Below are 14,762 nucleotides of genomic sequence, written 5' to 3'. Positions count from 1 at the left end.
TTCCTGCCGGCCTCCCGGGGCGTTTCTCCCAGGCAGGCCTTTGCGGCCACTACACGGGGCTGAGCACTCGAGTCCTCGGGCGTCACGGGGCCCGCGGCCACGCCAAGCACGCACGACTCCCGGGTCTCGTCTGCTCCTGGGTGCCCTGGGCCTCTTCCCTGTGCCGCTGCTGGGTCTTGTGCCCCTGCTTGGCCTCCATCAGACCCGGCCCCGTGCTACGCGGCCACGTGCTACAGGATCGTGCCAGCAGAACTCTCCCTGGCTGAGCCCCGTACCCACCCTCCTGCCATCCCTGGCCCTGCTAGCAAATTTCAGAGATCCTCTGGCCTCCGAGCCCAGACAAAAATCCTGATGCAGATGGCCGAGGGGCCGCAAACCAAGGCTTCGCTTGTTCCCGCTCAGGCCCCAGCCATACCCTCTTGTCCTTCGGCTGCTCGTGTGTGGGGTGGGGGAGAGGAGGGTGCGTCCCCGTGCGTGCGTGCGTGGTCTGGGTGTCTCTGTGTTGTGTGTGTGTGTGTGTGTGTGTGTGTGTTAGATGCCGTGCCTGGTGTAGGTGGGGAAGAGCAAGCCCTCACGCACAGAGCCCCATCACACACTGGGGCCGGGCCGAGGGGGTCAATCTGCTCGGCCTGATTGCGTTGGGCATACATTGCAGAAGGTGGGTTTTCCAAGGCGGAGCAGAGGGTCCCGGCACCTGAGGTTGTCCACGGGGAGAATGTCTGTTCCACGGGGGCAAGCGGTCCCTTCCGTCATGCCCAAGCCCATGTGACCCCGAAGGCCAGGTGGCCCCGGTCCTTGAGCTGACTGAGGAGTGCTTTGAGACCCGGAGGGTGGCACAGGCGACTGGGCGCCAGCGGCGGCCCTCCCTCCCTTTGAGCGGGACGGGGAGCTGCCGCTGGCATCCGGAGCTCTGGCGGCCTGCGCCCTCTGTCCCTGTGACCGCAGGCTCTCCGTGGGAGGCGGGATCCCACGTAGAGGTCGCACGCTGGCTGCCCTGTCTTGGGTTGAGCGACGGAGCGCGACGTGGAGCAGCACCCAACTGAGGCTCCCTGCTTCTCTGTCCCCTGGCGTCTTGCCCTGGACCCAGTGCACCACCTTGTGGCGAGCCCAGGTGTGGCACGTCCCGCTGTGGGGCCCGCTGGGGTGCAGGACCCACTTTCTCATGGCTTCCGCACGTCCCTCCCCGCCCGCCTGGAGGGCAGTTGGGGAGCGGTCCCCAACGTGGCCTGGGACCAACCTCGCTGGTGACCCGGGTCGCGGGCGCGCGCCCCAGGAGAGTGTGGGGAGGGGAGAGTATTCGGGGACGTAGCTGTGAGGATTCGGTGTGCGTGGGTCTGGAGGGTGGCCCGGACGGGGTCGGGGTCGTGGTCACGGTGGGTCGTTGTGGTGGTGGTGGTGGTGGTGCTGGGGGTGGTGGTGGTGGGGTGGGTGGTGGCGAAGTCCCCGAAGACAAAAGGAGCAGCGAGGGAGGGAGGAGCAAAAGCCTACAGCACCCGGTATTCCCAGGCGTTCTCCCATCCAAGTACTAACCAGGCCCGACCCTGCTTAGCTTCCGAGATCAGACGAGATCGGGCGCGTTCAGGGTGGTATGGCCGTAGACGCTAGCCGCCGCCTCCGGGAGCCCCAAGAGCCTGCCGAGGGCCCCGGCGTGCGTCTCCACGCTGCTCTCCTGGCACGGCTGGGAGTCCGGGTGGGGGTTGGCAGCCCGGGGCCAGCGGCCAGAGGCCCCGCGCGCCTGCTCGGGCAGCCGGTCTCGCCCAGGTGGCCGCTGGGTGGCTTTCTTCCAGAGGTGTCCTGCTGCCAGGACGAGGGTCAAGTTTTCACGGGGGAAAATTTCTCAGTGCTCTCGGGCGCTTGTTCTTCTGGGAATGTTCACTGCTGTGGCCAAGGCGGGGGACGCACAGCTCGGGCCAGGGCAAGCAGCCGCCCTCCTCCGTCGCCTCCTGGAGCCGTATCCTTGGGTGGGTGCGTGGCTCCCAGCAGAGGTCTCGGGGACCCTTCCGGTCCTCTTCGTCCGGAAAGCGACACTGCCCCTCCAGCCCATCAGGAAAAGGCAGCTGCGCCCTTCGCCGACCCGCTCCGCCCTCCTCCACAGTCAGGGCCTGGGGCTGCAGGGCTGAATCGTGAGGCTTTCCAGCCCAGGACTTCACCTCTGGCCCCTTTCACACCTGGGATCTTGGGAAGAAGAAACAAAACCAAACACAGCCAAAGCCATCTCCTCCGACCCGGGGCCCCTCCACATCCCTTCCGATCCCGGGTTCCTGCCGGCCTCCCGGGGCGTTTCTCCCAGGCAGGCCTTCGCGGCCACTACACGGGGCTGAGCACTCGAGTCCTCGGGCGTCACGGGGCCCGCGGCCACGCCAAGCACGCACGACTCCCGGGTCTCGTCTGCTCCTGGGTGCCCTGGGCCTCTTCCCTGTGCCGCTGCTGGGTCTTGTGCCCCTGCTTGGCCTCCATCAGACCCGGCCCCGTGCTACGCGGCCACGTGCTACAGGATCGTGCCAGCAGAACTGGCCCTGGCTGAGCCCCGTACCCACCCTCCTGCCATCCCTGGCCCTGCTAGCAAATGGCAGAGATCCTCTGGCCTCCGAGCCCAGACAAAAATCCTGATGCAGATGGCCGAGGGGCCGCAAACCAAGGCTTCGCTTGTTCCCGCTCAGGCCCCAGCCATACCCTCTTGTCCTTCGGCTGCTCGTGTGTGGGGTGGGGGAGAGGAGGGTGCGTCCCCGTGCGTGCGTGCGTGGTCTGGGTGTCTCTGCGTGGTGTGTGTGTGTGTGTGTGTGTGTGTTAGATGCCGTGCCTGGTGTAGGTGGGGAAGAGCAAGCCCTCACGCACAGAGCCCCATCACACACTGGGGCCGGGCCGAGGGGGTCAATCTGCTCGGCCTGATTGCGTTGGGCATACATTGCAGAAGGTGGGTTTTCCAAGGCGGAGCAGAGGGTCCCGGCACCTGAGGTTGTCCACGGGGAGAATGTCTGTTGCACGGGGGCAAGCGGTCCCTTCCGTCGTGCCCAAGCCCATGTGACCCCGAAGGCCAGGTGGCCCCGGTCCTTGAGCTGACTGAGGAGTGCTTTGAGACCCGGAGGGTGGCACAGGCGACTGGGCGCCAGCGGCGGCCCTCCCTCCCTTTGAGCGGGACGGGGAGCTGCCGCTGGCATCCGGAGCTCTGGCGGCCTGCGCCCTCTGTCCCTGTGACCGCAGGCTCTGCCGTGGGAGGCGGGATCCCACGTAGAGGTCGCGCGCTGGCTGCCCTGTCTTGGGTTGAGCGACGGAGCGCGACGTGGAGCAGCACCCGACTGAGGCTCCCTGCTTCTCTGTCCCCTGGCGTCTTGCCCTGGACCCAGTGCACCACCTTGTGGCGAGCCCAGGTGTGGCGCGTCCCGCTGTGGGGCCCGCTGGGGTGCAGGACCCACTTTCTCATGGCTTCCGCACGTCCCTCCCCGCCCGCCTGGAGGGCAGTTGGGGAGCGGTCCCCAACGTGGCCTGGGACCAACCTCGCTGGTGACCCGTGTCGCGGGCGCGCGCCCCAGGAGAGTGTGGGGAGGGGAGAGGATTCGGGGACGTAGCTGTGAGGATTCGGTGTGCGTGGGTCTGGCGGGTGGCCCGGACGGGGTCGGGGTCGTGGTCACGGTGGGTCGTTGTGGTGGTGGTGGTGGTGGTGGTGCTGGGGGTGGTGGTGGTGGGGGGGGTGGTGGCGAAGTCCCCGAAGACAAAAGGAGCAGCGAGGGAGGGAGGAGCAAAAGCCTACAGCACCCGTTATTCCCAGGCGGTCTCCCATCCAAGTACTAACCAGGCCCGACCCTGCTTAGCTTCCGAGATCAGACGAGATCGGGCGCGTTCAGGGTGGTATGGCCGTAGACGCTAGCCGCCGCCTCCGGGAGCCCCAAGAGCCTGCCGAGGGCCCCGGCGTGCGTCTCCACGCTGCTCTCCTGGCACGGCTGGGAGTCCGGGTGGGGGCTGGCAGCCCGGGGCCAGCAGCCAGAGGCCCCGCGCGCCTGCTCGGGCAGCCGGTCTCGCCCAGGTGGCCGCTGGGTGGCTTTCTTCCCGAGGTGTCCTGCTGCCAGGACGAGGGTCAAGTTTTCTCGGGGGAAAATTTCTCAGTGCTCTCGGGCGCTTGTTCTTCTGGGAATGTCCACTGCTGTGGCCAAGGCGGGGGACGCACAGCTCGGGCCAGGGCAAGCAGCCGCCCTCCTCCGTCGCCTCCTGGAGCCGTATCCTTGGGTGGGTGCGTGGCTCCCAGCGGAGGTCTCGGGGACCCTTCCGGTCCTCTTCGTCCGGAAAGCGCCACTGCCCCTCCAGCCCATCAGGAAAACGGCAGCCGCGCCCTTCGCCGACCCGCTCCGCCCTCCTCCACACTCAGGGCCTGGGGCTGCGGGGCTGAATCGTGAGGCTTTCCAGCCCAGGACTTCACCTCTGGCCCCTTTCACACCTGGGATCTTGGGAAGAAGAAACAAAACCAAACACAGCCAAAGCCATCTCCTCCGACCCGGGGCCCCTCCACATCCCTTCCGATCCCGGGTTCCTGCCGGCCTCCCGGGGCGTTTCTCCCAGGCAGGCCTTCGCGGCCACTACACGGGGCTGAGCACTCGAGTCCTCGGGCGTCACGGGGCCCGCGGCCACGCCAAGCACGCACGACTCCCGGGTCTCGTCTGCTCCTGGGTGCCCTGGGCCTCTTCCCTGTGCCGCTGCTGGGTCTTGTGCCCCTGCTTGGCCTCCATCAGACCCGGCCCCGTGCTACGCAGCCACGTGCTACAGGATCGTGCCAGCAGAACTGGCCCTGGCTGAGCCCCGTACCCACCCTCCTGCCATCCCTGGCCCTGCTAGCAAATGGCAGAGATCCTCTGGCCTCCGAGCCCAGACAAAAATCCTGATGCAGATGGCCGAGGGCCCGCAAACCAAGGCTTCGCTTGTTCCCGCTCAGGCCCCAGCCATACCCTCTTGTCCTTCGGCTGCTCGTGTGTGGTGTGGGGGAGAGGAGGGTGCGTCCCCGTGCGTGCGTGCGTGGTCTGGGTGTCTCTGCGTGGTGTGTGTGTGTGTGTGTGTGTGTGTTAGATGCCGTGCCTGGTGTAGGTGGGGAAGAGCAAGCCCTCACGCACAGAGCCCCATCACACACTGGGGCCGGGCCGAGGGGGTCAATCTGCTCGGCCTGATTGCGTTGGGCATACATTGCAGAAGGTGGGTTTTCCAAGGCGGAGCAGAGGGTCCCGGCACCTGAGGTTGTCCACGGGGAGAATGTCTGTTGCACGGGGGCAAGCGGTCCCTTCCGTCGTGCCCAAGCCCATGTGACCCCGAAGGCCAGGTGGCCCCGGTCCTTGAGCTGACTGAGGAGTGCTTTGAGACCCGGAGGGTGGCACAGGCGACTGGGCGCCAGCGGCGGCCCTCCCTCCCTTTGAGCGGGACGGGGAGCTGCCGCTGGCATCCGGAGCTCTGGCGGCCTGCCCCCTCTGTCCCTGTGACCGCAGGCTCTGCCGTGGGAGGCGGGATCCCACGTAGAGGTCGCGCGCTGGCTGCCCTGTCTTGGGTTGAGCGACGGAGCGCGACGTGGAGCAGCACCCGACTGAGGCTCCCTGCTTCTCTGTCCCCTGGCGTCTTGCCCTGGACCCAGTGCACCACCTTGTGGTGAGCCCAGGTGTGGCGCGTCCCGCTGTGGGGCCCGCTGGGGTGCAGGACCCACTTTCTCATGGCTTCCGCACGTCCCTCCCCGCCCGCCTGGAGGGCAGTTGGGGAGCGGTCCCCAACGTGGCCTGGGACCAACCTCGCTGGTGACCCGTGTCGCGGGCGTGCGCCCCAGGAGAGTGTGGGGAGGGGAGAGGATTCGGGGACGTAGCTGTGAGGATTCGGTGTGCGTGGGTCTGGCGGGTGGCCCGGACGGGGTCGGGGTCGTGGTCATGGTGGGTCGTTGTGGTGGTGGTGGTGGTGGTGGTGCTGGGGGTGGTGGTGGTGGTGGGGGGGGTGGTGGCGAAGTCCCCGAAGACAAAAGGAGCAGCGAGGGAGGGAGGAGCAAAAGCCTACAGCACCCGGTATTCCCAGGCGGTCTCCCATCCAAGTACTAACCAGGCCCGACCCTGCTTAGCTTCCGAGATCAGACGAGATCGGGCGCGTTCAGGGTGGTATGGCCGTAGACGCTAGCCGCCGCCTCCGGGAGCCCCAAGAGCCTGCCGAGGGCCCCGGCGTGCGTCTCCACGCTGCTCTCCTGGCACGGCTGGGAGTCCGGGTGGGGGCTGGCAGCCCGGGGCCAGCGGCCAGAGGCCCCGCGCGCCTGCTCGGGCAGCCGGTCTCGCCCAGGTGGCCGCTGGGTGGCTTTCTTCCCGAGGTGTCCTGCTGCCAGGACGAGGGTCAAGTTTTCTCGGGGGAAAATTTCTCAGTGCTCTCGGGCGCTTGTTCTTCTGGGAATGTCCACTGCTGTGGCCAAGGCGGGGGACGCACAGCTCGGGCCAGGGCAAGCAGCCGCCCTCCTCCGTCGCCTCCTGGAGCCGTATCCTTGGGTGGGTGCGTGGCTCCCAGCGGAGGTCTCGGGGACCCTTCCGGTCCTCTTCGTCCGGAAAGCGCCACTGCCCCTCCAGCCCATCAGGAAAACGGCAGCCGCGCCCTTCGCCGACCCGCTCCGCCCTCCTCCACACTCAGGGCCTGGGGCTGCGGGGCTGAATCGTGAGGCTTTCCAGCCCAGGACTTCACCTCTGGCCCCTTTCACACCCGGGATCTTGGGAAGAAGAAACAAAACCAAACACAGCCAAAGCCATCTCCTCCGACCCGGGGCCCCTCCACATCCCTTCCGATCCCGGGTTCCTGCCGGCCTCCCGGGGCGTTTCTCCCAGGCAGGCCTTCGCGGCCACTACACGGGGCTGAGCACTCGAGTCCTCGGGCGTCACGGGGCCCGCGGCCACGCCAAGCACGCACGACTCCCGGGTCTCGTCTGCTCCTGGGTGCCCTGGGCCTCTTCCCTGTGCCGCTGCTGGGTCTTGTGCCCCTGCTTGGCCTCCTTCAGACCCGGCCCCGTGCTACGCGGCCACGTGCTACAGGATCGTGCCAGCAGAACTGGCCCTGGCTGAGCCCCGTACCCACCCTCCTGCCATCCCTGGCCCTGCTAGCAAATGGCAGAGATCCTCTGGCCTCCGAGCCCAGACAAAAATCCTGATGCAGTTGGCCGAGGGGCCGCAAACCAAGGCTTCGCTTGTTCCCGCTCAGGCCCCAGCCATACCCTCTTGTCCTTCGGCTGCTCGTGTGTGGGGTGGGGGAGAGGAGGGTGCGTCCCCGTGCGTGCGTGCGTGGTCTGGGTGTCTCTGCGTGGTGTGTGTGTGTGTGTGTGTGTGTGTTAGATGCCGTGCCTGGTGTAGGTGGGGAAGAGCAAGCCCTCACGCACAGAGCCCCATCACACACTGGGGCCGGGCCGAGGGGGTCAATCTGCTCGGCCTGATTGCGTTGGGCATACATTGCAGAAGGTGGGTTTTCCAAGGCGGAGCAGAGGGTCCCGGCACCTGAGGTTGTCCACGGGGAGAATGTCTGTTCCACGGGGGCAAGCGGTCCCTTCCGTCGTGCCCAAGCCCATGTGACCCCGAAGGCCAGGTGGCCCCGGTCCTTGAGCTGACTGAGGAGTGCTTTGAGACCCGGAGGGTGGCACAGGCGACTGGGCGCCAGCGGCGGCCCTCCCTCCCTTTGAGCGGGACGGGGAGCTGCCGCTGGCATCCGGAGCTCTGGCGGCCTGCGCCCTCTGTCCCTGTGACCGCAGGCTCTGCCGTGGGAGGCGGGATCCCACGTAGAGGTCGCGCGCTGGCTGCCCTGTCTTGGGTTGAGCGACGGAGCGCGACGTGGAGCAGCACCCGACTGAGGCTCCCTGCTTCTCTGTCCCCTGGCGTCTTGCCCTGGACCCAGTGCACCACCTTGTGGCGAGCCCAGGTGTGGCGCGTCCCGCTGTGGGGCCCGCTGGGGTGCAGGACCCACTTTCTCATGGCTTCCGCACGTCCCTCCCCGCCCGCCTGGAGGGCAGTTGGGGAGCGGTCCCCAACGTGGCCTGGGACCAACCTCGCTGGTGACCCGTGTCGCGGGCGCGCGCCCCAGGAGAGTGTGGGGAGGGGAGAGGATTCGGGGACGTAGCTGTGAGGATTCGGTGTGCGTGGGTCTGGCGGGTGGCCCGGACGGGGTCGGGGTCGTGGTCACGGTGGGTCGTTGTGGTGGTGGTGGTGGTGGTGGTGCTGGGGGTGGTGGTGGTGGTGGGGGGCGTGGTGGCGAAGTCCCCGAAGACAAAAGGAGCAGCGAGGGAGGGAGGAGCAAAAGCCTACAGCACCCGGTATTCCCAGGCGGTCTCCCATCCAAGTACTAACCAGGCCCGACCCTGCTTAGCTTCCGAGATCAGACGAGATCGGGCGCGTTCAGGGTGGTATGGCCGTAGATGCTAGCCGCCGCCTCCGGGAGCCCCAAGAGCCTGCCGAGGGCCCCGGCGTGCGTCTCCACGCTGCTCTCCTGGCACGGCTGGGAGTCCGGGTGGGGGCTGGCAGCCCGGGGCCAGCGGCCAGAGGCCCCGCGCGCCTGCTCGGGCAGCCGGTCTCGCCCAGGTGGCCGCTGGGTGGCTTTCTTCCCGAGGTGTCCTGCTGCCAGGACGAGGGTCAAGTTTTCTCGGGGGAAAATTTCTCAGTGCTCTCGGGCGCTTGTTCTTCTGGGAATGTCCACTGCTGTGGCCAAGGCGGGGGACGCACAGCTCGGGCCAGGGCAAGCAGCCGCCCTCCTCCGTCGCCTCCTGGAGCCGTATCCTTGGGTGGGTGCGTGGCTCCCAGCGGAGGTCTCGGGGACCCTTCCGGTCCTCTTCGTCCGGAAAGCGACACTGCCCCTCCAGCCCATCAGGAAAACGGCAGCCGCGCCCTTCGCCGACCCGCTCCGCCCTCCTCCACACTCAGGGCCTGGGGCTGCGGGGCTGAATCGTGAGGCTTTCCAGCCCAGGACTTCACCTCTGGCCCCTTTCACACCCGGGATCTTGGGAAGAAGAAACAAAACCAAACACAGCCAAAGCCATCTCCTCCGACCCGGGGCCCCTCCACATCCCTTCCGATCCCGGGTTCCTGCCGGCCTCCCGGGGCGTTTCTCCCAGGCAGGCCTTCGCGGCCACTACACGGGGCTGAGCACTCGAGTCCTCGGGCGTCACGGGGCCCGCGGCCACGCCAAGCACGCACGACTCCCGGGTCTCGTCTGCTCCTGGGTGCCCTGGGCCTCTTCCCTGTGCCGCTGCTGGGTCTTGTGCCCCTGCTTGGCCTCCTTCAGACCCGGCCCCGTGCTACGCGGCCACGTGCTACAGGATCGTGCCAGCAGAACTGGCCCTGGCTGAGCCCCGTACCCACCCTCCTGCCATCCCTGGCCCTGCTAGCAAATGGCAGAGATCCTCTGGCCTCCGAGCCCAGACAAAAATCCTGATGCAGTTGGCCGAGGGGCCGCAAACCAAGGCTTCGCTTGTTCCCGCTCAGGCCCCAGCCATACCCTCTTGTCCTTCGGCTGCTCGTGTGTGGGGTGGGGGAGAGGAGGGTGCGTCCCCGTGCGTGCGTGCGTGGTCTGGGTGTCTCTGCGTGGTGTGTGTGTGTGTGTGTGTGTGTGTTAGATGCCGTGCCTGGTGTAGGTGGGGAAGAGCAAGCCCTCACGCACAGAGCCCCATCACACACTGGGGCCGGGCCGAGGGGGTCAATCTGCTCGGCCTGATTGCGTTGGGCATACATTGCAGAAGGTGGGTTTTCCAAGGCGGAGCAGAGGGTCCCGGCACCTGAGGTTGTCCACGGGGAGAATGTCTGTTCCACGGGGGCAAGCGGTCCCTTCCGTCGTGCCCAAGCCCATGTGACCCCGAAGGCCAGGTGGCCCCGGTCCTTGAGCTGACTGAGGAGTGCTTTGAGACCCGGAGGGTGGCACAGGCGACTGGGCGCCAGCGGCGGCCCTCCCTCCCTTTGAGCGGGACGGGGAGCTGCCGCTGGCATCCGGAGCTCTGGCGGCCTGCGCCCTCTGTCCCTGTGACCGCAGGCTCTGCCGTGGGAGGCGGGATCCCACGTAGAGGTCGCGCGCTGGCTGCCCTGTCTTGGGTTGAGCGACGGAGCGCGACGTGGAGCAGCACCCGACTGAGGCTCCCTGCTTCTCTGTCCCCTGGCGTCTTGCCCTGGACCCAGTGCACCACCTTGTGGCGAGCCCAGGTGTGGCGCGTCCCGCTGTGGGGCCCGCTGGGGTGCAGGACCCACTTTCTCATGGCTTCCGCACGTCCCTCCCCGCCCGCCTGGAGGGCAGTTGGGGAGCGGTCCCCAACGTGGCCTGGGACCAACCTCGCTGGTGACCCGTGTCGCGGGCGCGCGCCCCAGGAGAGTGTGGGGAGGGGAGAGGATTCGGGGACGTAGCTGTGAGGATTCGGTGTGCGTGGGTCTGGCGGGTGGCCCGGACGGGGTCGGGGTCGTGGTCACGGTGGGTCGTTGTGGTGGTGGTGGTGGTGGTGGTGCTGGGGGTGGTGGTGGTGGTGGGGGGGGTGGTGGCGAAGTCCCCGAAGACAAAAGGAGCAGCGAGGGAGGGAGGAGCAAAAGCCTACAGCACCCGGTATTCCCAGGCGGTCTCCCATCCAAGTACTAACCAGGCCCGACCCTGCTTAGCTTCCGAGATCAGACGAGATCGGGCGCGTTCAGGGTGGTATGGCCGTAGATGCTAGCCGCCGCCTCCGGGAGCCCCAAGAGCCTGCCGAGGGCCCCGGCGTGCGTCTCCACGCTGCTCTCCTGGCACGGCTGGGAGTCCGGGTGGGGGCTGGCAGCCCGGGGCCAGCGGCCAGAGGCCCCGCGCGCCTGCTCGGGCAGCCGGTCTCGCCCAGGTGGCCGCTGGGTGGCTTTCTTCCCGAGGTGTCCTGCTGCCAGGACGAGGGTCAAGTTTTCTCGGGGGAAAATTTCTCAGTGCTCTCGGGCGCTTGTTCTTCTGGGAATGTCCACTGCTGTGGCCAAGGCGGGGGACGCACAGCTCGGGCCAGGGCAAGCAGCCGCCCTCCTCCGTCGCCTCCTGGAGCCGTATCCTTGGGTGGGTGCGTGGCTCCCAGCGGAGGTCTCGGGGACCCTTCCGGCCCTCTTCGTCCGGAAAGCGCCACTGCCCCTCCAGCCCATCAGGAAAACGGCAGCCGCGCCCTTCGCCGACCCGCTCCGCCCTCCTCCACACTCAGGGCCTGGGGCTGCGGGGCTGAATCGTGAGGCTTTCCAGCCCAGGACTTCACCTCTGGCCCCTTTCACACCCGGGATCTTGGGAAGAAGAAACAAAACCAAACACAGCCAAAGCCATCTCCTCCGACCCGGGGCCCCTCCACATCCCTTCCGATCCCGGGTTCCTGCCGGCCTCCCGGGGCGTTTCTCCCAGGCAGGCCTTCGCGGCCACTACACGGGGCTGAGCACTCGAGTCCTCGGGCGTCACGGGGCCCGCGGCCACGCCAAGCACGCACGACTCCCGGGTCTCGTCTGCTCCTGGGTGCCCTGGGCCTCTTCCCTGTGCCGCTGCTGGGTCTTGTGCCCCTGCTTGGCCTCCTTCAGACCCGGCCCCGTGCTACGCGGCCACGTGCTACAGGATCGTGCCAGCAGAACTGGCCCTGGCTGAGCCCCGTACCCACCCTCCTGCCATCCCTGGCCCTGCTAGCAAATGGCAGAGATCCTCTGGCCTCCGAGCCCAGACAAAAATCCTGATGCAGTTGGCCGAGGGGCCGCAAACCAAGGCTTCGCTTGTTCCCGCTCAGGCCCCAGCCATACCCTCTTGTCCTTCGGCTGCTCGTGTGTGGGGTGGGGGAGAGGAGGGTGCGTCCCCGTGCGTGCGTGCGTGGTCTGGGTGTCTCTGCGTGGTGTGTGTGTGTGTGTGTGTGTGTGTTAGATGCCGTGCCTGGTGTAGGTGGGGAAGAGCAAGCCCTCACGCACAGAGCCCCATCACACACTGGGGCCGGGCCGAGGGGGTCAATCTGCTCGGCCTGATTGCGTTGGGCATACATTGCAGAAGGTGGGTTTTCCAAGGCGGAGCAGAGGGTCCCGGCACCTGAGGTTGTCCACGGGGAGAATGTCTGTTCCACGGGGGCAAGCGGTCCCTTCCGTCGTGCCCAAGCCCATGTGACCCCGAAGGCCAGGTGGCCCCGGTCCTTGAGCTGACTGAGGAGTGCTTTGAGACCCGGAGGGTGGCACAGGCGACTGGGCGCCAGCGGCGGCCCTCCCTCCCTTTGAGCGGGACGGGGAGCTGCCGCTGGCATCCGGAGCTCTGGCGGCCTGCGCCCTCTGTCCCTGTGACCGCAGGCTCTGCCGTGGGAGGCGGGATCCCACGTAGAGGTCGCGCGCTGGCTGCCCTGTCTTGGGTTGAGCGACGGAGCGCGACGTGGAGCAGCACCCGACTGAGGCTCCCTGCTTCTCTGTCCCCTGGCGTCTTGCCCTGGACCCAGTGCACCACCTTGTGGCGAGCCCAGGTGTGGCGCGTCCCGCTGTGGGGCCCGCTGGGGTGCAGGACCCACTTTCTCATGGCTTCCGCACGTCCCTCCCCGCCCGCCTGGAGGGCAGTTGGGGAGCGGTCCCCAACGTGGCCTGGGACCAACCTCGCTGGTGACCCGTGTCGCGGGCGCGCGCCCCAGGAGAGTGTGGGGAGGGGAGAGGATTCGGGGACGTAGCTGTGAGGATTCGGTGTGCGTGGGTCTGGCGGGTGGCCCGGACGGGGTCGGGGTCGTGGTCACGGTGGGTCGTTGTGGTGGTGGTGGTGGTGGTGGTGCTGGGGGTGGTGGTGGTGGTGGGGGGCGTGGTGGCGAAGTCCCCGAAGACAAAAGGAGCAGCGAGGGAGGGAGGAGCAAAAGCCTACAGCACCCGGTATTCCCAGGCGGTCTCCCATCCAAGTACTAACCAGGCCCGACCCTGCTTAGCTTCCGAGATCAGACGAGATCGGGCGCGTTCAGGGTGGTATGGCCGTAGACGCTAGCCGCCGCCTCCGGGAGCCCCAAGAGCCTGCCGAGGGCCCCGGCGTGCGTCTCCACGCTGCTCTCCTGGCACGGCTGGGAGTCCGGGTGGGGGCTGGCAGCCCGGGGCCAGCGGCCAGAGGCCCCGCGCGCCTGCTCGGGCAGCCGGTCTCGCCCAGGTGGCCGCTGGGTGGCTTTCTTCCCGAGGTGTCCTGCTGCCAGGACGAGGGTCAAGTTTTCTCGGGGGAAAATTTCTCAGTGCTCTCGGGCGCTTGTTCTTCTGGGAATGTCCACTGCTGTGGCCAAGGCGGAGGACGCACAGCTCGGGCCAGGGCAAGCAGCCGCCCTCCTCCGTCGCCTCCTGGAGCCGTATCCTTGGGTGGGTGCGTGGCTCCCAGCGGAGGTCTCGGGGACCCTTCCGGTCCTCTTCGTCCGGAAAGCGACACTGCCCCTCCAGCCCATCAGGAAAACGGCAGCCGCGCCCTTCGCCGACCCGCTCCGCCCTCCTCCACACTCAGGGCCTGGGGCTGCGGGGCTGAATCGTGAGGCTTTCCAGCCCAGGACTTCACCTCTGGCCCCTTTCACACCCGGGATCTTGGGAAGAAGAAACAAAACCAAACACAGCCAAAGCCATCTCCTCCGACCCGGGGCCCCTCCACATCCCTTCCGATCCCGGGTTCCTGCCGGCCTCCCGGGGCGTTTCTCCCAGGCAGGCCTTCGCGGCCACTACACGGGGCTGAGCACTCGAGTCCTCGGGCGTCACGGGGCCCGCGGCCACGCCAAGCACGCACGACTCCCGGGTCTCGTCTGCTCCTGGGTGCCCTGGGCCTCTTCCCTGTGCCGCTGCTGGGTCTTGTGCCCCTGCTTGGCCTCCTTCAGACCCGGCCCCGTGCTACGCGGCCACGTGCTACAGGATCGTGCCAGCAGAACTGGCCCTGGCTGAGCCCCGTACCCACCCTCCTGCCATCCCTGGCCCTGCTAGCAAATGGCAGAGATCCTCTGGCCTCCGAGCCCAGACAAAAATCCTGATGCAGTTGGCCGAGGGGCCGCAAACCAAGGCTTCGCTTGTTCCCGCTCAGGCCCCAGCCATACCCTCTTGTCCTTCGGCTGCTCGTGTGTGGGGTGGGGGAGAGGAGGGTGCGTCCCCGTGCGTGCGTGCGTGGTCTGGGTGTCTCTGCGTGGTGTGTGTGTGTGTGTGTGTGTGTGTTAGATGCCGTGCCTGGTGTAGGTGGGGAAGAGCAAGCCCTCACGCACAGAGCCCCATCACACACTGGGGCCGGGCCGAGGGGGTCAATCTGCTCGGCCTGATTGCGTTGGGCATACATTGCAGAAGGTGGGTTTTCCAAGGCGGAGCAGAGGGTCCCGGCACCTGAGGTTGTCCACGGGGAGAATGTCTGTTCCACGGGGGCAAGCGGTCCCTTCCGTCATGCCCAAGCCCATGTGACCCCGAAGGCCAGGTGGCCCCGGTCCTTGAGCTGACTGAGGAGTGCTTTGAGACCCGGAGGGTGGCACAGGCGACTGGGCGCCAGCGGCGGCCCTCCCTCCCTTTGAGCGGGACGGGGAGCTGCCGCTGGCATCCGGAGCTCTGGCGGCCTGCGCCCTCTGTCCCTGTGACCGCAGGCTCTGCCGTGGGAGGCGGGATCCCACGTAGAGGTCGCGCGCTGGCTGCCCTGTCTTGGGTTGAGCGACGGAGCGCGACGTGGAGCAGCACCCGACTGAGGCTCCCTGCTTCTCTGTCCCCTGGCGTCTTGCCCTGGACCCAGTGCACCACCTTGTGGCGAGCCCAGGTGTGGCGCGTCCCGCTGTGGGGCCCGCTGGGGTGCAGGACCCACTTTCTCATGGCTTCCGCACGTCCCTCCCCGCC

General features: G+C 67.6%; 6 non-coding genes across 6 annotated transcripts; all 6 read right to left on the bottom strand.

Annotated features, from left to right (window-relative positions):
- Positions 1 to 1,481: 1,481 nt before the first annotated feature.
- On the bottom strand, positions 1,482 to 1,600 carry LOC141412830 (5S ribosomal RNA). Its single transcript, XR_012437672.1, has one exon. It is a non-coding gene; the product is annotated as a 5S ribosomal RNA (ribosomal RNA).
- Positions 1,601 to 3,741: 2,141 nt separating this feature from the next.
- On the bottom strand, positions 3,742 to 3,860 carry LOC141412611 (5S ribosomal RNA). Its single transcript, XR_012437452.1, has one exon. It is a non-coding gene; the product is annotated as a 5S ribosomal RNA (ribosomal RNA).
- A 2,145-nt stretch (positions 3,861 to 6,005) lies between these two features.
- LOC141412266 (5S ribosomal RNA) lies at positions 6,006 to 6,124 on the bottom strand. The gene has a single exon (XR_012437105.1). It is a non-coding gene; the product is annotated as a 5S ribosomal RNA (ribosomal RNA).
- A 2,145-nt stretch (positions 6,125 to 8,269) lies between these two features.
- On the bottom strand, positions 8,270 to 8,388 carry LOC141412617 (5S ribosomal RNA). Its single transcript, XR_012437458.1, has one exon. It is a non-coding gene; the product is annotated as a 5S ribosomal RNA (ribosomal RNA).
- A 2,145-nt stretch (positions 8,389 to 10,533) lies between these two features.
- On the bottom strand, positions 10,534 to 10,652 carry LOC141412616 (5S ribosomal RNA). Its single transcript, XR_012437457.1, has one exon. It is a non-coding gene; the product is annotated as a 5S ribosomal RNA (ribosomal RNA).
- A 2,145-nt stretch (positions 10,653 to 12,797) lies between these two features.
- LOC141412265 (5S ribosomal RNA) lies at positions 12,798 to 12,916 on the bottom strand. Its single transcript, XR_012437104.1, has one exon. It is a non-coding gene; the product is annotated as a 5S ribosomal RNA (ribosomal RNA).
- Positions 12,917 to 14,762: the final 1,846 nt, after the last annotated feature.

Source organism: Castor canadensis, chromosome 10, assembly GCF_047511655.1.
Source record: "Castor canadensis chromosome 10, mCasCan1.hap1v2, whole genome shotgun sequence".
In the NCBI taxonomy this organism is placed as follows: domain Eukaryota; kingdom Metazoa; phylum Chordata; class Mammalia; order Rodentia; family Castoridae; genus Castor; species Castor canadensis.
Note: the sequence above shows the minus strand (reverse complement) of the source record. Positions and strands in the feature narration are given on the sequence as shown.